At 46.5% G+C, this 24617-nt stretch overlaps 1 long non-coding RNA gene across 1 annotated transcript; it reads right to left on the reverse strand.

Annotated features, from left to right (window-relative positions):
* Nucleotides 1-11545: 11545 nt before the first annotated feature.
* LOC109492025 lies at nt 11546-24211 on the reverse strand. Its single transcript, XR_002145726.3, has 2 exons — nt 23982-24211; nt 11546-12765 (listed from the first exon to the last, which is right to left on the reverse strand). It is a non-coding gene; the product is annotated as an uncharacterized LOC109492025 (long non-coding RNA).
* Between the last annotated feature and the right edge of the window lie 406 nt (nt 24212-24617).

Below are 24617 nucleotides of genomic sequence, written 5' to 3' on the forward strand. Positions count from 1 at the left end.
GTTTCCTTTGCTGGAGCCCCCTCCGGCCGCCTCTGCCACCTGACTTACTGGCTAACTTCTAATCCTCGTGGAAGTTTCTGCTTCCTTCTCATTTCTTCAGACCCTTCCTGACCCCCCCGACTGGATCAGGCCATCTGTGTGCGCTTTTATATCATCTTGTGTTTTCCTGGCACCTCTCGCAATTACAATGATGCATTTATAAAATCACTTACTTGCGGTCTGTGTTGCCCACTAGACTGTGAACTCCAGGGGAAGAGCCACTTCGGTCTCACCCGTTGCTTATGCATTTTCCATACCCAACATGTTGTCTGAGGAGCCCTCTCCAAGACCTCATACTGCCGCCAAATAGTCCTCCTCTTCAAGACATAAGATGCCCTCCCTGATGGCCTCTTGCCTTTATAGCTTGCCCAATTTGTGACTGTGCCCTCTGTCCCTAAATAGTGTCACAGAGTCCAGTTAGGGGCTACTCTGGTGACAGCCTTCACCGATGCACATCTGAAGGAGAAGGTATAAATGCCCAGATGGTGGGAGGTACTGGAAGATAGCCCATGGCCCGGCCTCCCTCTATGTCTCAGCCACTCTGAAATGTGGATCGCAGAGAGCTTTAGGCTCCTGGGAGAGAGAGTAGACGAGAACTTGGGATCCCGGGACAAAAAGCCCCAGAGAAGTGATAGAAGACCTTCTGAGACCTCTGTCACTGTCTCTCTGGGCAAAGAGAGTAGGTGGGACCCCAGAAGCAAAGCCTGGAGTGTGAGTGTGGATGTTTTCCTCCCAGGAGATGCCTCTTCATCGGGTCTAGGGGAGGACTGTGGTTTCACGGAGCAAGCCACTTCCAGGCACACAGCTTTGTTCATTGCTGTTGCTGGCGATTTTGCTGCTATTGTCGCTTGCGGATGAGGCAACGGGGTCTAGTGGAGGGTGTGGCTTCTGGAGACTGAGCGTGAGCTTCTCAGGCCCGGAGGTGAGAACCAGTGGCGGGAGCCTCCCGTGTGCGCATGCTCGCAGCGTGACCAGGCTGTGGCTCTTGAATGGGATCAGCCAGGCTCTCCTGCAGCTGCCTATAGCAGAGGAGTGTTGGCAAAGCTGGAGGGTCTGCTGCTCACCATCTCTCTAGCTTGAGACAAGTTCGCAGAGTGGCTAAGAGTTCAGGTTCCACTGTCAGAATCTCAGCTTCTTAGCTTCATCGTCTTGGGGAAATTACTTTGTGTCTCTGTGTCTCAGGTATAATCATAAGCAGGGACGGCTTCATGAGCATTAAGGTCTGTGTCCGCACAGGGCCCCATGCTCGGAAGGGTGCTATACTTGGTTTAACGCTCCGCTCTGATCATCTTGCAATTCTCAATAATTTTTTTTAAACAAAAGGCCCATATTTTCACTTTGAATCGAGCTGGGTTTTGCAAATAAGTAAATATTATAAAATATATATTTATTATAAGAGTGAGGGTGAGGAGCGATGAGATAAAGCAGCTTTGTACCTAGCATACATTAAGGGTCCGATATTAAAGGCCATTATTACGACTGCCTCCTGTCTACCGAGTACTTCATACCTCTCCAGCTTTCTGGCAGGAGGTTGGTGAGAAAAGACATTTCTAGGCCTCAAAGACAGTCAAGGACAGTCTTTAATCTTCTAATAGAATTCAGACTGAATAGAAACCAGAGACCTTGGCTGGCCTCATGACACATTTCCCGAACAACCGCTTGAGGTATAAAGTAGGGCCTATAGGGGGCAGGTCAGGAAGGGCTGGCCCTGGGGTCACCTGGGTGACAGGCTGCCCAAGAACCAAGTTCACACTCTCCTCTCTTAGTGCCCCACCCTCAGTAGCAAAGTCACTCACTACACCCAGCAAGTTGAACCGTTCGGATGCTATTTTGCCAGACCAATCATTCATCTCTGCTCTCCCGAGTCTAGGAGTTTGTGACCGGGTGCGCTTCCCAGCTGGGCACATCCCAAGGAACAGAAACAGGTGCAAGGAATGTTGGCTTCACTCTTGTTTCACCTGGTTGATAGATTAGCATGTCTGCGTCCCTCCCCAGTCCTCTCTGACCACCTCTGGCTCTTCTAACCTCTCTGCAACTCATTCCAGAACTTCTGTCTGATCTGAATGCTAGACTGCCTTTGTCCATTTGGTTCACCATCCCTCTGTCTCTCTGATGTATCTAGGAACCCACATCTCCTTACTGAAAGGAGACATTTTCTATTCTATTCGACCAAAATCTGTTTTTTTTTTTAATTTTTTTTTTCAACGTTTATTTATTTTGGGGACAGAGAGAGACCGAGCATGAACGGGGGAGGGGCAGAGAGAGAGGGAGACACAGAATCGGAAACAGGCTCCAGGCTCTGAGCCATCAGCCCAGAGCCCGATGCGGGGCTCGAACTCACGGACTGCGAGATCGTGACCTGGCTGAAGTCGGACGCTCAACCGACTGCGCCACCCAGGCGCCCCTGTTTGTTTTTTTTTACAACTTTCTTTATTGCCAACAGCTGGCAGCATGGCACCGCCCCTCAAGTTTCTTATGCAATCCCAGGTATTCTTTAATGGGGAGAGGGGCCAGGAGAAGTAGAGGGCCTCTTTAGCCTTGAGGAGCCAGGGAGGCAGAGGAGGTATCCGCAGAGCTAGGCTTTGAAAAGGGGGCTCTGAAATTCAGCCCAGTGCTTTTCTTCCTGCCGCATGATGTTGTCTCTGTTGAAAAATTCTCCTTCCCCAAACACAGCGTACAACAATCCCGTTGAATGCGTTGCCAATGATAAACTATGTATGGACAAATAACAACAGTGACAAAACCACGCACAGAGACAAGGCAGTCTGTGTCGGGGAAGAAAGAGAAAAATAAATGAAATTAACAGTGGGAGACAAAAACAGAGGAAAACCCAGCAATTAGATTAATCATAGACTTCCAGGAAATTGGCCCAAATTTCTTTAAAATCTTGTTGATTGTTATTCAGATTGAAGGGTTCCCTCAGCAAGATTAGCCAGAGCCCATCAAGCTTGCATACCAATGGGCTGCATCCCACAGGGAGCTGCTAGGCTCCCAGGGCTGTGTCCCTGCTGTGTGGGTCACCTGTGCAGGTGTGAGGTCCACTAGGCAGAGACTGCTACTGAGGATCACGAGGTGGCATGTCCAGTCCAGGCTCCTCGGCCAACGCACGTTAGGACTTTGAATAAATCGCACAACTTTCTGGGCCTCAGTTTCCCCATTTGTTGAAGAGTCAGGTTCGACCTGCCCTTCGTAAATCAGCGGGTTTTGAGATGTTGAAGACGGAAGATAGATGTGAGTGTCCTTGGATAGGCCCAAAGCGCTACGCAAGTAGAACGTAGCTTTTTGAGTGTTTTCAGGCTCAGAAAGAAAAGTTACGGCCCCTCCAAGCCCTCGGACTGAGGAAGTGCAGCGTGGTCCTAGACCTGGTGAGTTGCCACGAAAGCGTTCCAAAGCCTTCGGATTCAGTAAGGCCTTCAGTACGTTTTGACCCGAGTATTCTTCCCTCTTTTATGATCTGCATTGAAAAGAAAATTGACTAACCTACCTCTGGATTTATTAATGCTTAAATCATTAGTATCTTGGCTCCAGAATGCTCTCGGATTGCCAGAGGGACGTCAGTGATTTCAAATGCCTGGAAGTCGCCCTTCACCCATGGTGAAATAATCTAAGCATAAAACGGTTTGGGTTTGGTTGGAGGGACTGAACGCCTGAGTTCCTCTTAGAACCGAACTCTTAAAACACAACTCTTTTTGGCTCACGGTAAAAAAAAACATAGATATTGACTGCTTACTAGGTGCTAGGCTCTATGCTAAGTGCTCTGCATGCATTATTTAACATGATCCTTACAACAACCCAGTGTGGTAAGTTCTATTAATATTCTTATTTTAAGGATGTAAAAGTAGCACACCCTTAAGTATTATGGAAAAGATTTTGACCAATTTTTTCTTGGCTTCTGTCTTTGAATCTTTGAATCCTATGAAAGAATAACTAATCTGAGGGCTAAAGAGAACAGCCATCCAGTATTACGTGTATTAAAATATGTCTGCACTAGATTTAATAAGCTTGAGAAAAAAATTAAGTAGAATCCTTTGCTGCAGGACTTCTCAGGGACTTTGAAATGAATTAAGGGGAAGATACATGCATCATTTTCCAAACTAATTTGGAATTCTAATATTCTTCAGAAAATCATTTAGAAAATGTTGGTATAGATCATCGTATCATTTTATAGAGGAAGAAACAATGGCTCAGTCAGGGGAAATAATTTGCCCCAGGTCACAGTGTGTTAACAGTAAGGTCAAGATAGCAACCCAGATGTCCTGAGTCCAGGCCTAAGCCCCACATTCCATTCTAATTGTGGGACCCCCGCAGTTTCAAGCCAGAAGGGCCCCACAGATAATCATAGATCACAAATCGCACATTTACAGGCTCAAATGGTCACAGATATTAAGACAGAAGAGAAGATTTTATTTACATAAACTTGTTGGTTCTTAAAGGGGCTTTATTAGTTAGAATTCACTAGAGAAACAGAACCAGAACCACTTGGAGAGATTTTAAGTCATTGGCACATGTGATTGTAGGGTCTGGCAAGTCCAAAATCTTTAGGGCAGGCCCACAGGCTGGAGATACAGAGATGAGGTGATATTGGAGCTTGAGTCTAAAAGACAGAATTCCCTTTTCCTCTGTGACCTCAGTCTGCTTTCTCTTAAGGCCTTCAACTGATTGGATGAGGCCCACCCAAAGCAAGAAAGGTAATCTGCTTTACTCCAAATCTGCTGATTTAAATGTTAATCTCATCGTAAAAAAATAAAAGAAAATAAGAAAACAAACAAACAAACGAACAAAAATCCTTCGCAGGGGCATCTATATTGGTGTTTGAGCAAATATCTGGGTACTGTGACCCAGCCAAGTTGAGACACAAAATAGAGGCCATGTTCTTTCCGGCCGTTAAAATGCAGATGACATCTTTCCACATTATCCTCATCAACACAGCATGTACCCAGAGATCAACCCTTGCTCTGGCCTCCAAACTAGGCCCAGTGTGGACTCAGCAGTACCACGGAGGTGCCTCATGGATGTCATCAGTGGAGGAGGCTAGAGACAGTGGCCAAGGAGGAAGCCTGAACTGGATATATTCAAGGATTCCACCATGCTGCCCTCCCTCAACAAGAACGATTCCACTTTTGTCTGTTACATATTAGACTTCCATTTAAACCAGTGCTAAAATTTATTTGAAATCTTAGTCTACACTAGCCCTCCACCTCCTCCAGACCCTCCTTGCTCCAAGCGGCTTTGAAGGACAAGCATCATCAGCACCACGCAAGAGCTTATCAGAAATGCAGAAGGTCGGGCCCCCCTCCAGAACTACTGGATCAGAATCTGCATTTTAACATGATCTCTGGGTGACTTCAAAGCACCTTGAAGACTGAGGAAGAAAGCTCTACAGGTCAAGCTTTTTGAGGACAGAGACCAGCACGGAGCCAGATGCCTAGTAGGCAGTTGAGAATTACTTTTCTTTTAAATGATGGCCTCACTTAGGAAACTGAGGTCTAGAGGAGGGAAGGTTGACACTGTTAATTAGTAGAGTGTTGGTACCAGAAAACAAGATTCTCTGATTTTGTGTGCTTTGTGCAGGAATACGACTCCTCCCTGGAGAGCCCAAGTTATTGCTGAAAACAGTGAAGTCTCCGGTCTGAGCATTTCAGAAACCAAGATGTTCCAAGGGAAGCTTCCAAGTTCTCTGTGTTTGTGGGAAAACTCTCTCCAAGGAGTTCTATCCGGCAAACAAAATCATTTGGCGAGAGCAAACAGGCTCCCCCCCGAGGGGTCCCCTGGAATGGGAGAAAACTGAACTATGTCTTTACCTGCAGGCACATTCAAACTGAAATAAAAATCCCCTTCCCTGAAACCTTGGGTCCATCTAAACTGCCCTTTTCTGCAAGGACGGGAGAAATTCTGAGCCGACAATCAGCTGAGGAGTTAATTTGCTTCTGTGCTAAACGGCTTGCAGTGAGGCTGTCAGAGGGGAGAAGCAGCAGCAAATGGAGAAATCTTTGATCCTCGGTTCAGCCAACTTCTTCCGGAAACTTGAATGGGAGATCAAACATGAACAGCAGTGCGGGCGCTGGGCTCTGTCCAGAGCTATAGGAATCCAATACTCCAATAATCATCCAGCTTCGACAGAAGTCAACCCAGGAAGCTCACCAAGGAAAAGGCTTGAGGAAGGAGAGGACTGAAGCCGTGACTAGTGAGGGAGAGGAGGAGAGGTTTGCAAACAACCTTGGGCTGTCTTCATTGGAGTACTCCTCCGGTGCATTTCTTCCCTTATCCAGCCAGCCTTTCTCATAAAACTCAAAAGGAAACCAAGATGAAGTTGAATATCATCTGCGTTTCCAGACTCAGGTAAAAATTCGAGGGCCTGGTCTTGGTTTTTCCATGCTACGACTTCACACGATCTCAGCCTCGGGAGCCGACTGACTGTCCAAGCAGCACCGTATACATGGTCACAACCAGCACTTCTGTCTAGATCACATGGCATATTCATCATAAAGCCCCTCACATCTGTGAAGCACCTCGTAGTTCACAAAGCATTTTCACACTCTTTATCTCATTTGTCCTGTGGTGGGGAGGGTGTGGGGAGTGTCTATGTGTTCCAGGGGCTCAGAATTGATTGCCGCTGCCGCTTCATCACATTTTCACCCCAAGAATCCTGGTCATAAGTGATACATAGGACAACATGATCAAAGTCCGGCAAATCCTGCAAGTGTGGTCACTTAAAGCTGCCACAAATACAAAATCTCATTACAGTCACTGACATACAGCCAACCACACTGATATTTGGCAGAAAGACAGGACAGATAGGCAGAATAGTGCTTCTCATAACCGTCGGAGCGCCCAGAAGGTTACCACCTTACCTTGGTACTCCCAGACCAACTGCATGGAGTGGATACTAAGTAAAAGTTGTACCTTGGCACATAATCTCTACTCATGGGCTTGGTCCTGAACTATGTTCTTCGGTTCCCCTAGCTCTCAAATGTCCTGGCCACCCACTAAGGTACTGGGTCTCCCTTTCTTTCCTCCCTCTCAAATACCCCCCTAACCCCCACCAAGATTTGCTTTACAACCCTGACTTCTTGTCAATGTCAAGCACAACCTAGCTCCCTTGCCCAACGCTTACTTTAGTATCATTCTCATCTAATTCAGCCTAGCCTAAAGGACATTGTGCATCAAAGGATGAACATATCAATCTTTGAGGGGGAAAAACACAAAATTCTGAGAAAACCTCCATAAATCCATACCTTGGCATGATCCACTGTAGAGTCACCCAGTATAAAGACAGAAACTAACTTCACCTAGTGAGCTCTGGAGCTATTAAGTGGTGGCCTGGCCAGATCAGCCATCTTTAGGTGAGTTGATACTAATGCTTATGGCTAATAAAACACAGCCCCTTTCTTCAAGAGGCTTAGAGTCCAACAAGGAAGACAGACATTAAACATGTAGTTACACGTTTGTTGTGATGGAGATTTCCCAAGTCTTTTGGAGGATCTCGCAGGTAGCAAGACCACACTGAACTGCTTCAGGGGGCACTATTCAGATTAGAGGCAGCTCACATCATCTACTAGTCGGGGAGGTCCTTGGCACCAATTCTGTAGAAGCCGACCACATAATGCTGACTTTCGTAACACATGATTGTCTATGGCAAAAGTCAAGATCTTAGCCTTAAATAATGAGGCTGCTTTGCCCAAAGGGCTCTCAAGTATCCAAAATCCAATAGAGCTGTAGGTGGCTCAGAAAAGTGGGGTAGATACCACCTCTGACGTGTCTTCACAGGACAGGCATTATTGGAGAGAGCCCATCTGGCTATAAAGTTGAGAAAAGTCTCCAGGCTCTGTGTTCAGAGGATTGGAGCTCCAGATCTGTGACTTCAAGCTTCATGGTCTTGGGCAACTCAACCTGGTGATCTTTACTCCTCCCCCTTCCAAAAGGCACACTGATATCATTTTCATGAAGTTTCTTGTGAAAATGAAGTACCAAGTGCCTGGCACACAGTTGAAGCTTTAAAACTGTTTCTTCTTTTCTTTCTTTTCCTTTTCCTAAACTTGGAAGAGATTCTAGAATGCAGGAGTTGGGAAGAAAACAAGAGATCACCTAAAATGTTTTCATTTTCTAGATTTGTAAACTGAAACACAATTTGGAATTAATCTGATTATCAGTCATTGAAACACTCCAAAAATAATATGAAGCAATGATTATCATCTGCTTTATGTGGGTGAGGCTCAGTTGTGTTGACAGTTTTACCGTCTGTAAAATAAGAATAATAATTCTGACTCCATAGGACTATTGTAAGGTTTAAATGAGAAAATACAGGAAAGTATCAATAGTTCTGTTAAGGTTTAAGGCTTGCTTAAGGTTACAGCCTGCCTTCAGGAACAGGGAGGTGTGGAAAACAAGGAATTTGTATTTTTTCTAGCTAGTATATTTTTTTAAATCTTGGTTATTTACAAGTGGGTGGTCTAAAGTGTAAAGAAGTCTCACCATAACCCTTTGGAATAGCAAGAGGTCAGAGAGAAGAAACCTCTCTTTTATACTTGATGGCTGTCTCCGAACTAAGGTGGAGGCTACAAGGTTTCTATCCTGTCTGTCCCTGCTTGCCCCAACAGAGAGAGAGGGACTCTGGGGGTGCATTCAGAAGGGCAAAGAACTGATAGGAGGGGGCCCAAATGTTCACTTCCTGAAACATTGGGGAAGTTTACCCATGACTCGAGTTTGAACCAGGCCTTTTTCTGAGTGACCCCAAGGCAAGAATCTCCTGAGATTCCATCTGTCAACAGTTTACATCTCACTTGAACTTTCTCTAGAGCTATGGAGCCATGACTACTGGTGAGATGTTCTTTGTATAATAGCCTGAAATCAGGACAATTATTGTTGGCCGGGGTGCCCATTTTCACAGCAGTCTAGCATCTGATATTTACTGAACACTCACTATACACCAGGCAACCTGCTTGTTAATAAGCATCCCAAATGGGAAGGAAAGGGCCAGAAAGAGATCTGCATTAAAATCCTGTGCTGGCCACTCCCAAGCCATGTGGCTTTGGTCAATCCATCTGGGCCTTGGCTTCCTTCTCTATCCAATGAAAGGAAAATCTCAGGTGTCAATGTCTCTGGCACACTCTGGGGTTAGAAATATGTTTTTTCCTTCCCTCTTTCAAAAGCAGGCACTCTGGAGTGAGTCTGGCTTATGTTGTGGTTTCTTCACTATATATAGGACTTTATTTCCCCCTCTAACTTGTGAAATGGGACAACAGTAGGACTTACCTTATGCAATCGAGTAACCATGGGATGAATAAGTGTAAGTACATTCATATCTGTAAGGCATTTAAGACGACCCCTGACATATTCTAAGCTCTATCTACATGTTAACCACTTTTATGGTTGCTTTCCTTCTGCCTTTCCTCCCTTCCGTCTTCCCTCTCCCCCCAGTCCCGATATGACCAAAGATCTCCTTCTGACACCACAGTCCATTTGCAGTTCTCAGTTTTCAGACCACTGATCTCTTCTCAGCATCAAAAGAGTTAAGATCCTTTCAAAACCAAATGCCTGAGCCACAAGCCGCTCCCTCTCCTTTTACAGAGGCTAAGGCCTTGATCATTTCTTAATGTAACTACTTCAGGAAATTTGTCGCGCTAATAATGTTAATATGCCTTATTTCTACACCGCTCACGCCCTGAGCTCTCAATCACTTCAAAACACAGTGATTGAAATTTTTCAAAAGTCTTTGATTTGGAAGTTGTTATGTAGAACACCAGTCAAGTATAAATATGGCAGAGTGATTTAAGGCGGTTGGAGCAATCCAAATGTTTAAGCTTGTTTCAAATAATTATCAATCTTTCTGCTCTGCATTTTCAACACCCCCCTTCATTGGAAGGAGTGGTCCTCGCCGAGGCCTGGAGCATGCTGTTGAGGCTGCCAAGTGCCTCTCCGTTCCCCACACTGTGTCTCGTTGTCATAATCATGTTATTAAATGCTTGATGGTTTGTGCTGTTCCTAGTATCAGAGACTCAGGTCGAGGAGACAACTGGTCACCCTGGAATCAAAAGCTCATTCTATGTCTGCATCAATTCAGGGGGACTCTTCCCAAGCTACAGCTCTGGGGGTGTGCTGCCAAGGGAACCCATCTGTCGGTTCAGAGGCGCACACACAGGATCTGGCCGAGCATCTGCCTTGAAATCCTGGTCCCCAGAAGGTCCACATGATGCTATTGTGGTCCAGGACACCTTCTGGGGACTATTCCTCAGCTTCTGGGCTCCACTTCTTATCTTCCAGCAGCGACGCCCATCTTCTTGGATCTGCTTGGATGGTGACAGATTCTCGTGGTGGGGGTGGGGGTGGGGGTCGCCTGCTCTCTTTGCCCAGGTGCCCATCACATATCCGCCTCCCTTCCTGTCCTGGGACATCTCTGACATGAAAGTGAGAGCAACCGCGCAACCTGCTAGCCCTGTGCGCGTGTAACTGGGAACACGGGCAAGTAAATGGCCAGAGGACCACCTGAACCAATGGAGGAGAGAGGCTGATGGGTAAATATGTTTTTCCTTCGTGCTCTGACTTCTCATTTTCTGAGTCTCCTCCAAGGCATGGGAGAAGCATCGCTCACCTGTAGCACATCCTCGTATTGCCTTCCCCTCCTGCGCTGTCTCCCTCCAGCGGGCCTCTCTCCAGAGCCCTCCCTGCCCAAATAAACTACCTGCACAGAACAGCCTCTGCCTTAGATGCTGTTTCCAGGTGAACTCAGGAATTACCCACAGCCTAGAGGATTAAGCTCAGAAAATTCCCAGCCTGCCCTCACCCCTCCCAAATGGACATGGACGAAACTAGAGCATATGGATTCCTGAGAACAAAGGGAACGAACAGAGCCAGAGACACTGTAGCGCAGAGGGACAAGGTGACCCAGTTGCCTGAGCACAGAGTGACCAGGGAGCAGAGCTACCTCAGCACAAAGGGTCTGCTTGACACAATGTTGTTTTTAGCACCAAAGAACCAGCGGTGAGATTAGTTCAGATGGCACAGTTACCATAAATGGCACAGGGGATGAAGGGCTTGAGCAGAGGGAGACCAAGAAATACAATTACTTTTGACAGAAGAAGCTTCAAGTAAAGAAGCTGCCTCCATATAAATGAGCCAAAGCCTAGAGTTTCCTTTGCATGGAAGAACCAGAGCCAAGGTTTCCGGCTCTCTCCCCCTGCACCACCACACACACACACACACACACACACACACACGATCCCCCCACCCTGCTGCTCCCACTCTTACCTGTGGAGAACATGTGAGGGAGAGCATGGGGTTTGGGCTGGGGGGACCAGAGATGAGCTGGGGTCCTCAGGGACCTACCCTAAGCTGCCTGTGTGACTTGGCAGCTCATACAACTGTGTGAGGGACACTTGTCTCTTCCATGAATGGGGAGTAAGTAATAAAACATGGGAGAGTGGGGATCAACATCCTCTGTAAAACTGTCAAATATTATGTACTTCCTGTTGATATTACCGTCCCATACAAAATAGATGTTTCACTGAGGTCAAGAGGCATGGAAATTTATCATTATTATCACTGTTGTTATGATGATTATGAAATAAAATTTGTGTGGCTGTAGTTTGTATTTTCACATTTTCACACCTGTGGTGTCCTTTCATTCTGTCAAAAATTCACCTGGCAGGTTGTACCGTTTCCCCTCATTCTAGAGAGGAGGAAACCACAACTCAGAAGACAGTGACCTTCTCAACACACTGAAATGCCCAGCAGAGCCAGGGAACAAAGCAGGACTTCTGGGTGCATATCCTTCCCTGTGTTCCTGCCCCAACATATCGGAAAGGGGAGGGGGGGCTCCAAATTTTCCAATTTTAATTGGAACGATGCTGGGAGATAATATTTCCACTTAAGAACTCTGAGATGATAGTGCTCTGTCTCCCTCTTCCCCGGGGCCATTCCTGGGTGGCACTTGCTTCCTACTGTCACATGGAGAAGCTTCTCAGGCCTATATTTATGTAATAAGATATGGCAGCCTGTGTATTTCTGGGACATTATTACATGCCTGGGGTGGCGGTAGGAGGCTGAGGCTAAGGAAGATTCCTTGAGCGCTGCTTTGGATATTATAAGATATCATGTATAAATCAAGATGGGGTAGGAGATAGTCAAGGGGGCAGACAGCCACTCAGAAGGCAGTGCTGGCGTGGCTGTGACATCACCACCAGCCAATCCCACAGCTTCTTGGTCTTGCAGAGTCTCCAGGTGATGTGAGCATTTGAGGCCTCAGAAGCATCCAGATTCAAAGTCATCCTCAGGACTCTGAAATGGTGGGGGTTGTTGAAGTCGGAAGGTCACGCACCCCGTTGTGTCCATCTTGGGCAAGTGTGATGTGATCCAAGTGATTCTGGACTTAGAAGACTTGGAAAAGGCTGCCTTCCAGCACACCCATACTTGCCATTGGGTAATCGCTGGATTTGCACGTCTCAAGGTCTTGCGGGCTGTGGTTGTGGTTTTACACTCTATTTGGGGGAGAGGCCCTTACTCTCTGCCAGGTTAAATGACTAGCAGGCATTACAGATGGCTGCCGAGCTGATCAGAAACAGACCTCTGGGCTGATCTGTAACTGGATCCCTGAGCTCTGATGTCGCAGCCAAGGTTAGGCAAATCCAGGCCACACGCCGGTCTCTTTGGGGTGTTCTCATGTGCGGCATCCAGGCTGTGATGAGGAACAGTAATATTTTCCAGAGGCTTTGCCCTCAGGGAACTGATAATCTGGAAGAAGGTATAAAAGAAATACGCTCAGATAAATCCGATATGGGGCAATAAAAAGAAATACAAGGACCAAGTCATGCTTAACTGTATGCTCAGTGTGTGGCAAAAAGTTGGGGATAATAGTTACTCGGTCGCTGACCGTCAAAGGGATAAAGTGCCCTTAGAGCTCAGAGAGCCAAAGGAGTCTAGGTTCTCCGAGCCTCAGGTTTCTGGGCTATAAAGAAAGGACAGTGGGACTTCCTTTCCCTGTCTTTCTTGCATGTTTAGAGTGAGAAATTAAAAATGGAAAATTACATTATAAGCTGTAAAGCACTACCCGGTTGTCAGTGATTGCAATGAACCTGATGACCACACATCTAGCCAGCAGTCAGGGGGACGACTCCAAGAAAAGACTCTTGAGGGTTTGGGAGGTTCATCAACCCTTACAGCCTCTTTTGCCTCCTCCCCCACTATCAGTGATGTGGGCTGAGCCCGATTTGCAAAGACTTTCAACTGCTGGTCCCTTGGTAATGTCTGCCCTGTATACTCAGTTGAGTAAGACGATGAAATTTCCCTGGGACTCAACAGAGGAATGTCATGATCACTTAGTAATGTGGGCCACAGACCTGGGTTGGAGAATAACAGCATGCGTGGCATATATTTGGCCCCTTTTGCCCAGACCCTTATTTCCTCATTCAGCACCATAGCTTCCTAATTGGTCTTCATCTCCTGTTGTCATTCAACCCCAGTCCATCTTTCCTTCTGCCACCAAAGTAGTCTCTTCCCAACACATACGTTGAACTGTGACATTCCCCCGTGAAAGTCATTTGAGAATCTTCTTCTTGTTCCACAGAATGTAACCAAACTCCTCAGCAAGGCCTACAAAGCCCTCAGTGACTTGGTTCTCACCTGGTTAAGTCGCTCTGGGTCAATACCCTCAACCTTGAGAAGACACACCAAGAGAACACAGCCAGCTTCCTCCCCAAACACATCCTGCCTTAAACTATACTCACCTTTAGTACCCAATGCACTTATTGCCGCCTCTGTGAAGTCTTCCCTCACCTTCTTCAAGTAGAATTGATCCCATCTTTTTTATCTCCACGTCACCCTATATAGATATCTCTTATAGCATTTTTCCTGGGTAAAAATGCTACATTATCTTGCTTATCTATCTCCATCACTAGACCATGAACTTTGTAAAACTGGAGACCATGTTTCACATATATACCTTTGTATTTATCCTGCACCGCGTTTGGGATAAGATACGTGCTTGGTAAATATTTGAAGAACAAATAAATGAGATGGAGAATGTACTAAATTGGCCAGATTTATATACAGCCCTTTCTATGGGGCCCCTTTTTCGTAAGTCATCATCCTAGGATCCAACTGGATCTAGGCAGGGTAGAGACCTAATAAGGTATCCATCCTGTAAGCTGGGTAGTACCTTATGAACTGCCCTATCAGGAGAACTCTGATAAGCAGGGGAAATGGTCACAAACCAATCAACCATGCCTTGTCTCTCAACTATCTGAACTTGAGATACAGATAGTCAATTAGCAGAAGCAGAAGGTAGAAAATACAAGGAGAATGTCAACTTGGTTACCACGAGATATCAGAAGCTACGAGTAAACAGGAATTATAAGCAAGACAAGGATGACATTTACATGGAGTAGAGAATAGGGTAATTGGTTGATAAGGAAGTAGGGAGAAGCAATCCACTCTGGTCTCTGAGAGATTATCTCTAGACCTATCTTGGATCCTGAGCAATGTGTTGGTATCCACATTATATTCTAGCTACATTGTTAATCATACCAACACACACACACACACACACACACACACACACACACACACACACACAAAACAAGAAAACAAAAAACAAAAGCAAAACAAACCCTAAATGTGTTTCTGCTAAATTGAGAGGGTCTATTCGGGATGGTCTAATTTAAAATGCAAAGTACATGGTTTCATAAATAGTGCAGGTGGAATTCAAAGACCAGAGCCCTGTGTGGTCAATAGTTGACCTCAGAGCTAAACAGGGATGGTCAGGGATGAAACCCATGGTGTGTAGGGAAACCTGGTGCCCAGTCCTGGTTTGAGCCTCACTCATGCAGAACTACTTAGATGTGTAGACATTGATTTCTACCTGGAGGTTCACCTCATCATCACATGCCTGGAGGAAAAAAGATTGACTTCAAAGAGCTGTGGAACTATTTGAATAGATGAAAAGCTACTCTTTATCAGGTAAAGAGCAGACAATCACTATATGAGTACTTCCCAAGCTTTAATGGACATTCAAATCACCTGGAAAACCTGTTGAAATTCAGATTCTAATTCTGCTGGAATGGGGTGGGTCCTAAGATTCCTCCCTTCTAACAAGCCTCCAGGGGACCCAGCTGCTGCTGGTCTGAGGACCACATTTTGAGTAGCAAGACTCTATGTGATCCCAGAGGGAAGAGCCAGAACCCAGTGGAGGAAGTTAAAAGATAAAAGTTCTAGCTAAGGAATCCTCTACCTGCTCAGAGCCCTGTGGAATGGAATGTGGTGCTTCGGTGTGAAAGAGACTGAGTAGAGGGGCGCCTGGGTGGCTCTGTCGGTTAAGCGGCTGACTTCGACTCAGGTCATGATCTCTCAGTCTGTGAGTTCGAGCCCCGCGTGGGGCTCTGTGCTGACAGCTCAGAGCCTGGAGCCTGTTTCAGATTCTGTGTCTCCCTCTCTCTGACCCTCCCCGGTTCATGCTCTGTCTCAAAAATCAATAAATATTTAAAAAAAAAGAGAGAGAGACTAAGTAGAAGTTAGGCAACAATATGGCAGACACGCATGACAGACAGTGGACCCCCACAGTCAACTGCAAAGTCGTTTGTTGATTTTGATAACTATGTACCCAGTTGACTATTTTTAGACATCTAAAATTTTACATCATGTATTTATTCTTTTTTATACATCACCTATTTAATTCATTTATTTCTTAATAGGGGATTTAAAATAGTAAACAGCTTACTAAATAAAATGATTAACTAATTTAAATAAATACTTTTCTTAGATCTAGCATACAAGTTCCAGAGGGCGGGGACATATTTTGCCTGTTGTGTTTTTTTTTTCACTGATGTGCATCCAATACATGGTAGGTATTTGATGTTTGTTGAATGAATGAAGGCGCATAAATCTGAAGGCAGACATGAAACTTTATCCATGGGCCTTGTCTAGTACATCTCCAAAAATGTAGCCCTGCAAAGTATTCCAGTTATATTTTTAAAAAATGATGAAACAAAAATTCTTCAAAATTCAATGCATCTCCAAATCAGTTGATATACCAAGATTTTGGATGAGGAAGCGTGAGGCAGGCTGAGGGACAAAGCACAAACTAGCACCGCCACCCGCCGCCCACCCCCCCCCCCCAGCCCTGGCGGGACATGTGTGATATTCCTTGGACACTCCTGGCTACCCCAAAACAGGAAAGGACAAAAAAAACCCAAATGGTTAAACTGATAAGAGTCTCCACCAGTTTACCAGAAAAAGGCAATCCCATCAACAGCCTAAAGTCCAGGAACTGCCTACCGTGTTAATGTTAATGCCTTGCTAAAGGGAAAAACAACCTTAGCTTCACAAAGGCTAGGCCTCCAGTAAGTTTTTAGCATGTGAAAGTCTCTTTGGAAATACCCTATTGACTTTACCTCCCCCAAGTCCAAGGTATATAACCAGCCATTCTACACAACTCCAGGACAGCTCTTCCTGCCCCCCCCCCCCGTGGGTCCTGTCCCCTGTGCTTTAATAAAAACACAATTTTGCACCAAAGACATCTTCAAAAATTCTTTCTTGGCTGTCGGCTCCGAACCCCCTGAACCCTCTACCACCCCAAAACGTCATCAGCATTAATGCTAAGTTTTACTTTTAACAGAATTTTGGTCAAGACATGAAAAGGTTAAAAGCCCTATAAAAGATGGGATGCTTTGGTTACTCTGGAAAAACTAAAAGATTTTACGAAGGCGTCTTTAGACGTCCCAGAGTTGCCTTTCCGGTCAAGTTTTCCTTCTGAACCTCCATCATTTTGTCCCATCTACAGGTCAAAACATCATGGAGATCTAGGTTAGGACTCCAATGCCAATGACATCTCTAAAATACCGTAGGGTGCCTATTTTCATAGTCTCTGGATGCCACATGCTGCCCACCATGTGAAATTTTTCCTAGTGCCCACATGACTGCCCGCGGGTAGCCAGGGCCAGGCCTCCTACCAGCCAGCGCCTTTCTGTTAGCAGGGACAAGCGTCTGAGGGCTGGCCAGTGTCAACATGGCCATATTGCTCAACGCTTTGGCATCTCTTATGTTCTTCATCTCCCTTTTAGGCCATTTTACTCTCGTCTTGGACATTCTCTCTCCCCTCCACATTGGTTTTCTGAACTCTGACCCCTTTGGCCAGTAGACCCATAGCTGGAATCTCTCTGAGTGATCTTGTTTCTGTCCCCAACTTAAACTGGCTTCCGGCTTCTTTCCTGTTCATATTGCAGAGCAGACCCGGGAGCTCTGGAGTTTCCTTCACATGCCCTCCCCCAAATCCTAAATCGGCTCCCCCAGCCTTTGTTCTCTTTCTCCTCAGCCTTCCCCAGAGCCAGAGTTCTGGAAGGACATCGGGCGTTACCTGCAGCAGGCCCTTCCCAGCCCACTGCCGTGTTGTTAGAAGGAAGGTGCAGCCCGCCCTGTTCTGCCTTCCTTCTCTTCGTTTGCAGCCCACATCCTGAGGCAACAGGTCAGCCTAAGACCCTAAGACCCTGCTACAGCATCGCTCCGACACGGAGAAGGAAATGGGACTGAGAATGAACTCAGGCCAAACAAAAACTATTTTTGATTGTGCCTTTTTTTTTTTTTTTTTTTGAGGCACACCATAACTCGTCTGCCTGAAGGAAAGTGGTGATACTCCAGCGTCTGTTTGATAAGCACATCAGACAAGCCCACGGATCATGGGAACCAAGAGAAAATGGCCCTGCGGGGTTACGTGAGCCTCGGATGCATTCCCGGACACAGCAAGTGTTATTGTGGGATGACACAGACCAGAGCTCAAAGCAGATGCTGGTTTGTCCCGTTCTCAGAGAAAATGCCGGCTGGAAATGGATCTTTGAGACAGGGTCAAAAGCAGCAATGTTCTTTCTGGCTGGTAGCCCTCTCATCCAAGCCTTGTCTCCACAGAATTTCACTGGGAAAAAGACAGACCCCAGAAAAATCTATGTGACTATCTTTAGAATTAATCGTGATTGATGCTCATCCAAGCTAGTGATTGGATCCAGGACAGGGAGAGAGATGTCTGACCACAAGCCTGCGTAGGATATTTCCCAACTTTGCTTTCTGTCCCATTAAAATCTCATCAGGACAAACCCTTTGGGAGACCTAAGGCAGTCCCCCCGGAAGCATTTGGAGAAGCAGATATCTGGGCAAGAAAGAGGGCGTCGACTTAGATGTTCGCCACTGGACGGGGATAATAACAAGAATGGGGCAAACAGAATCATCAGAACTGATGAGAACCTTGGAGATCCTCAAGTCTTGATTTTGGAAAGGAAGAAAGTGGGGCTCAGAGAGAAATGAGGACACGTCCAAGGTCACACAGTCACCAGGTGTAGGGGGAAGGTGAGCCAGGACGCAGACTCAGTTCTGCGGACACCCAGCCCAGGCCTTTTTCCTTTGCACTGAGCCTTGAAGGACAGCCTAGGAATTGGTGAGGACGCTGCTTCCCTTTTCTGCTGCTCTGGGGCTAGGGAGAAATGGGCCAGGGCCTCAATGCAGCTCTCAGGGAAGTCTCTAGCAGGTTGTCAAGTGCTCCTGCCAGTGCTGAGCTGGCAAAGGAGGGTGGGGAGAAGTGCTTAGAAATCCTGAGCACTGCAAGGTGGCCTGTAATTGTAAAATTCCATTTCCTTTCAATTAGCAGCTGATTGCATTTGATGAGCTGCAACATTGTTTCCTCCGTGTAGATTAGGAGTCAGAGCAGTCAATGAGCTGTGAAATTCTCTCCCTGCTGAAACAATAGACAGTGATTAAAGCGCAGCTAATCCGATCATTATAGCTAGAGCCCACTGATCATTAGCTGCTAACCAGATCCCAGAGAGCAGCTCCAGCCCAGCCGGCCAAGGCAGACGGGATGCTGCAGGTAAGTGCTACTGATATGCTGGCTTCCCTCCTCTCCATTCCCAGAAGTCTCCGGTGGGCCCAAGGGCCAGGTGAAAACCAGGATGCCACCGTGGAGGCAGGGAATGGGCCTGACAAGGACAGGGAGGCAGATGTAACAGATATGAGATAGAATTCCAGCCAACCCCCCCCCCGCCCCCGTACACACACTCTGTTGTTTGTTGTTTAACCTCTGAGCCTCAGATAAGTTATTTGCCCCAAATCCTCAATAATACCTTCCTTGTGTGGTTGTTCTAAGGATTAATATCACAGCCTAGGTAAGATCCCTAGCATAATGCTAAAAGTCAGTAATAACACTAACTAGCATTTCGAGTGTTTGCTACGTGCCCAGCACTGTTCTAAGGGCTTTATATGGATTAACTTGTCTAATCCTCATAACAGCCCTGATAAAGTAGATGCTATTATTATCCCCATTTTTTTTTTTTTCCCCAGTGAGGAACACAGAAGTTCGGGAATGTGCTGGAAATCACTGAGTGACAGAGCTGGGATTTGACTCAGGCCAGGGCAGAGGCCCTGCTATTAACTACCCCACTTTGCTGCTTCTCAGAAAACGTTAACACTCATTGTCTCCTTTTGCTGGGCCTTCAGTTTTGAAACTTTATTGTGTGGATTAGCCAGAGAAGGTGTTAAAAATGCTGATCCTCAGCCCCAAGCCCCAGAGATTCTGATTCAGTATGTTAAGGACCAGAAACAGGAGCCTGGGTGTTACTAATCTCCATCCGCCATGCTGGTGCAGTGGCCCAGGACCTCCCTGGAGAAGGTTCTGGTGAGGAGCGATGTATCTGCATCTCCTAGCCTGATGAGAAGAGCCACACTGCGCTTATAGAGGACTAGACAGAGGCAGAAAGCATAGGCTCCTGGGTTTGCAGCTGTTCCTTTCCTTACAAGACTGGCCATATAAATCCTCCAGAGCAGGACACCTTTAAGAGTAAAAGGGGGAATGTTTATAATTATTTCCAGACAACAAGCACAAGGTGGGATTGCCAGGCAGACTGGGCATGGGGCACTGCTGTGCCCTGCCCCCCTCCCTTGGTTCTCGCCTCCAGTGCTGAGGTTCTGTGACAGCGAGCACCTGTGGAGCAGGACCAGCCTCGAGCACTGGACAAGCGGGAACAGTAGAGTTGATGTCCCCAAAGCAGCATCAACCAATGACAGATAGGGAGGCTGTGGATAAATGCCCCCAGCATCCTGGCCTTCTTGACTGGAATCATCACTCTGAAAATGTTCTGCTCCGTTTTCCGGAGTTCCCCCGCAGGGCTGAACTCCGGCTGTCCACCATCATAAATCAGTTAGAACTCAAATGTTGTTGTCTTCCTTCTCTTCGCTATTTTATGTTTCACATCTTTGCCGGTTATTTCCTGGAATCAGCTCCCGAATGAGTTACGTATCCCCCATATCCCTTCCCCAGAGTCTCCTTCTGAGCTCAGAAACAGTCACTGTTTCTGTTTCCTCAAGAATAAACTGGAAATCGGGGCGCCTGGGTGGCTCAGTCGGTTAAGCGTCCAACTTCGGCTCAGGTCATGATCTCGTGGTTTGTGAGTTAATCCCCCGCGTCGGGCTCTGTGCTGACAGCTCAGAGCCTGGAGCCTGCTTCAGATTCTGTGTGTCTCTCTCTCTGCCCCTTCCCCCACTTGTGCTCTACCTGTATCTCTCTCTCAAAAGTAAATAATAAAAAAAATTTTTTTTTTAAAGAATACACTGGAAATAACAACTGGTGACACATGTAAATCGTAGGACACGGCAAGCACTCAACAGAGGAAAATGCACAGTTCCCTTGTGACTGTAAACGGTGAGAATACAGGTCACTGCTCTCGTTCGCATCTGGAAGCATCTTTACTTCCGATGCTGCTATTGCCTCTTGTTCCTCCTCTGGATTGTTGCAACACTCCCCCGCGAGGACACCTGCTCCTCTCGCATTCCAGGTGGCCTCAAGGCCACGCCAGGGTGCTGTTCCTCTTTTCGTCACTACCTGCTGTATTCCAGGCAGAGCGCTAGGCTCTGAGAAAGTGTGATGTAGTGTTTTTAAATCCGTTTTGAGAAATGACTCAGGATGACCACTTCTGAAGGAGAACACAAAACTTACATACCGAATGCAGAAATCTAACACTTCCATGAACATCAGTACACATTTCTAAAGTCCTGAGTTTATCATCACTCTCTGAAATACCTTTCATCACTGCCACTGAACAAAGTCCGCATGTAGCTTTCAAGGTCACTTCGTAACCTCTCAGCCACCCAAAAGCTTCGCTGACACTGTTTCTGCTCAGAGGCCTCTCCTTGCAGAGAAAATACCGCAGAAAACCCCCTCTGCAAGGCTAGCCCTTCTTCCCACTCTTCGTTCAAGTGAGACCAATGCGAGGTACGCTCGCCTACTCCTTTTAATTTTTTGCCAAGCACAGTTGAACAGCTGATTTCAGTCATTTCTACCTATGGTTTCCTCCTTAAAGCTAATTAGTTTCTTTTCAAGTAATTGCAAATAGTACATTTTCCAGGCCCTTGGAGTCAAGGCTGACAACTAGCAGGTTGGAGTGGGCTCTTATCAATAGCTCACGGAAATTAGACGCGCAAACATCACACTGGGTCCCCAAGGGTTGCTCTGAGTTGTTGAGAATAAATAGCTCATGGAAGTCCCAGGGCTCTTTTATGAATGGTCCCGCTGATGCAAAAGCTCTGGGATGGTGTGGGCAACGGGGTAGTCAGGACATTCCCTAAGTGTCAACAAGATCAGCTCCCCACGCACAGGATTTGCTGTGCCCTAGACACTGTCCTTGAGGCTGACTGTGGTCCCGGAGACAGGTGCTGCAGGATGGGGGCTGGGGGTGGAAGAGAAGAGATTGGGAGGGTTTAAAGAGGTGGACAATGATGTTCCCTGGAGAAGGAGGGACAGACAGGCTTCATGGAATAGTAACAGACCAGTGAGCCTGATTGGCCATTCCCAGTACCTCTTACAGGTACCCTCCAGGAATCCAACATGGGTTCAGGCCTATGAAGTTCTAGTTCAGTCTTTGGGACATGATGAGAGCTCATTCCCAGATCTGCTGTTCCTGTCACATCTGGTGTTATGTATTGAGGGGATTTCTTTTATTCTTCTTTCCCTTCAATCTTAACAGCGTTGTCTTAGACCTTGGACGAGGAGGGCAGACTTTTTCAGACTCCACGGTTCAATGCATGTTGCGTATCATCACAAGCCCATGCAAGCCCCTTTACCCTTGGGTTCATTTCCTAAGGCTGCCATAACAAATTGCTACAAACTCAGGCTTAAAGCAACACACATATACTGTTTTATAGTTCTGCACACTAGAAGTCTGACTTGGATCTCCCCGGATAAGATGAAGGTGTTGACAGGGTGCCTTCCCTTCTGGAACTCTCTAGAAGAGAATCTGTTTCCTCTCCTTTTCTAGCTTCTAGAGGCCTTCCACCTCCATCAGCTCCTGGTCCCCTCTCTCCATCTTCAATGCTGGCAACTTTGGGCCTAATCCTTACTTATGCTGCCATCACTCATAAATAGTCACATCTTTCTCTGACCCACATTCCTGCCTCCCTCTTCCACTCTTAGGGACCCTGAAGGTTACACTGGACTCACCTGGATAATCTAGGCTAATCTCCCTACATGCTGATTAGCAATGTAAATTCCATCTGCAACCTTAATTCCCCCTTGTCACATAACAAAACAGATCCACAGTTCTGGGGATTAAGTTGTGGACATTTCTGGGGGTGGGGGCATTATTCTGCCTTCCACAATCCCCAACCTTACTCCCGTTCCTCGTCCTTGTTGGCATCTACTCTAATGTGCACATGTATTTAATACGTGCCCTGAAACACACGTTTCCTTGTAAGCATACCATCAGTATAGCTTTTGAGAGAGAGAGAGAGAGAGAGAGAATCCCAAGTAGGATCCATGCTCAATTTAGAGCTAATCATGAGACTCAATCTCACGACCTGAGCCGAAATCAAAAGTCAGAAATTCAACCAACTGAGCCACCCAGGCGTCCCTATGTACATGTTTTTAATTGGCATATATGGTATTGTTCTATGTTCTGTGTGTGGTATTGTTCTTCCATTTGTCACTGAACACAATTTATTTTTAGAGAGAGACAGAGAGAGAGCACAGGAGTGTGCGTGCACAAGTGGGGGAGGGGCAGACAGAGAGGTAGAGAGAGACACTCTCAAGCAGGCTCCACATCTGACCATGAGATAATGACCTAAGCTGAAATCAAGAGTCAGGAGGTAAACCAACTGAGCCACCCAAGCGCCCCATGGACACCACATTTTTAAGGTCTCCCGCATCGTTCTGGACACACTGAGTTTGAGGCTGCTAATGACTGCATGCCGGTTCATAGTTTGCGTTGGCCTTGGTTTACTCATCTGCTCTTCCATGAGTGACTCCTAGCCCGCCATTACCCACTCCACACAATGTCATGACAGACATCCTTGCTTGGGTCACTGTGGACCTATGTAAGCATTTCTCTGCAAAACACATTGAGGCTAGGATTGCTGGGTCCCAGGGTATATATCCCTACTTAATGTCACCAGTGAATATTTGATTCTCTTGGTGCTGTGCTAGCTAGACAGGGGCCAGTATAGGCTCAACTCCTCTTTACCATGATGGTGGTGCAGTGTCTTCCCATATCAAGCCTCTTGCCCGGGAGCAGAATGCCCACTTTGGATGTCTCTGATGTGGATTTTTGTGTCCTGCACAGGTTTCAGAGTCACTAAATTGTCTGTCCTCCAGTAACGTTTGGAGTCTCTGCTCTCCTTCATGTGTGAAGCACTGTGCCCAACCCCAGGCTTCATTAGAGAGGTTTGTTCTGTGCCTCTGCAAGTTCAGTTTTATTTCCATCCCTTCTCCTACATCTTCATGCCTCTGGACTCTGGCAATTCAACAAATATTTCTTGAGCACCTATTGGCTGGAGTATGTTACCCCCACTCCCCACGCTGGACACTGAGGATGTGGAAGGAACAATTAAAGGGCTATGTGTGGTGTCCTGTCAACCTCCAAAACTCAGCTTACATCCATTTACTTCTCCCCAAAACCAGCTTAGACCAAGCCAACATCACTGCTCACCTGGACAATTGCTTTTGTCTCCTACTTGGTCTATCCATTCCTACTCTTTGCCCCAACTAGTTCTTTCTCCAACCAGCAGCCAGAGTTAGCACTTGAAAATGTAAATCAGAGCCCATCATTCCTCCATGTCTGTTGACATCCTATTGCTTATACAATAAAATCCATATTCCGTGGCCTTGTTTACAAAGCTCCATGACAAGTGGTAGAACATTTGACGACAAAGTTCCACGACGGCTCCCTGCGGCCTGTCTCTCTGATCTCCTCCATGTTGCTCTCTTCTTCATTCACCAAATCTCAGCCACATTGGCCTTCTTTCTCTTTCTGGAATAGGTCAATCTGTTCCTGCCGCTTAGCCTTTGCATTGGCTGTCCCCTCTGCCTCAAATGTTCTTCCTCCCGAGCTGCTGATGGCTTGCTTCTTCTCATTACCCATACTCTGGTCTTGTTTTTATTCTCTGGATAGTGCTTATTTATTTATTAGCACTATTTATTTATTCATTTATTAATGGTTTTATTGCCTGCCTTCCTCCATGGAGCGTGAGCTTCACAAGAACGATTTTATCTGCTGGTTCACGTCTCTATCACCGTGTAATATACTGCGTGGCACAGAGCGGGCACTCCAACTTGACTTTTGAAG

This window comes from Felis catus, chromosome D1 (assembly GCF_018350175.1).
Source record: "Felis catus isolate Fca126 chromosome D1, F.catus_Fca126_mat1.0, whole genome shotgun sequence".
Lineage (NCBI taxonomy): Eukaryota > Metazoa > Chordata > Mammalia > Carnivora > Felidae > Felis > Felis catus.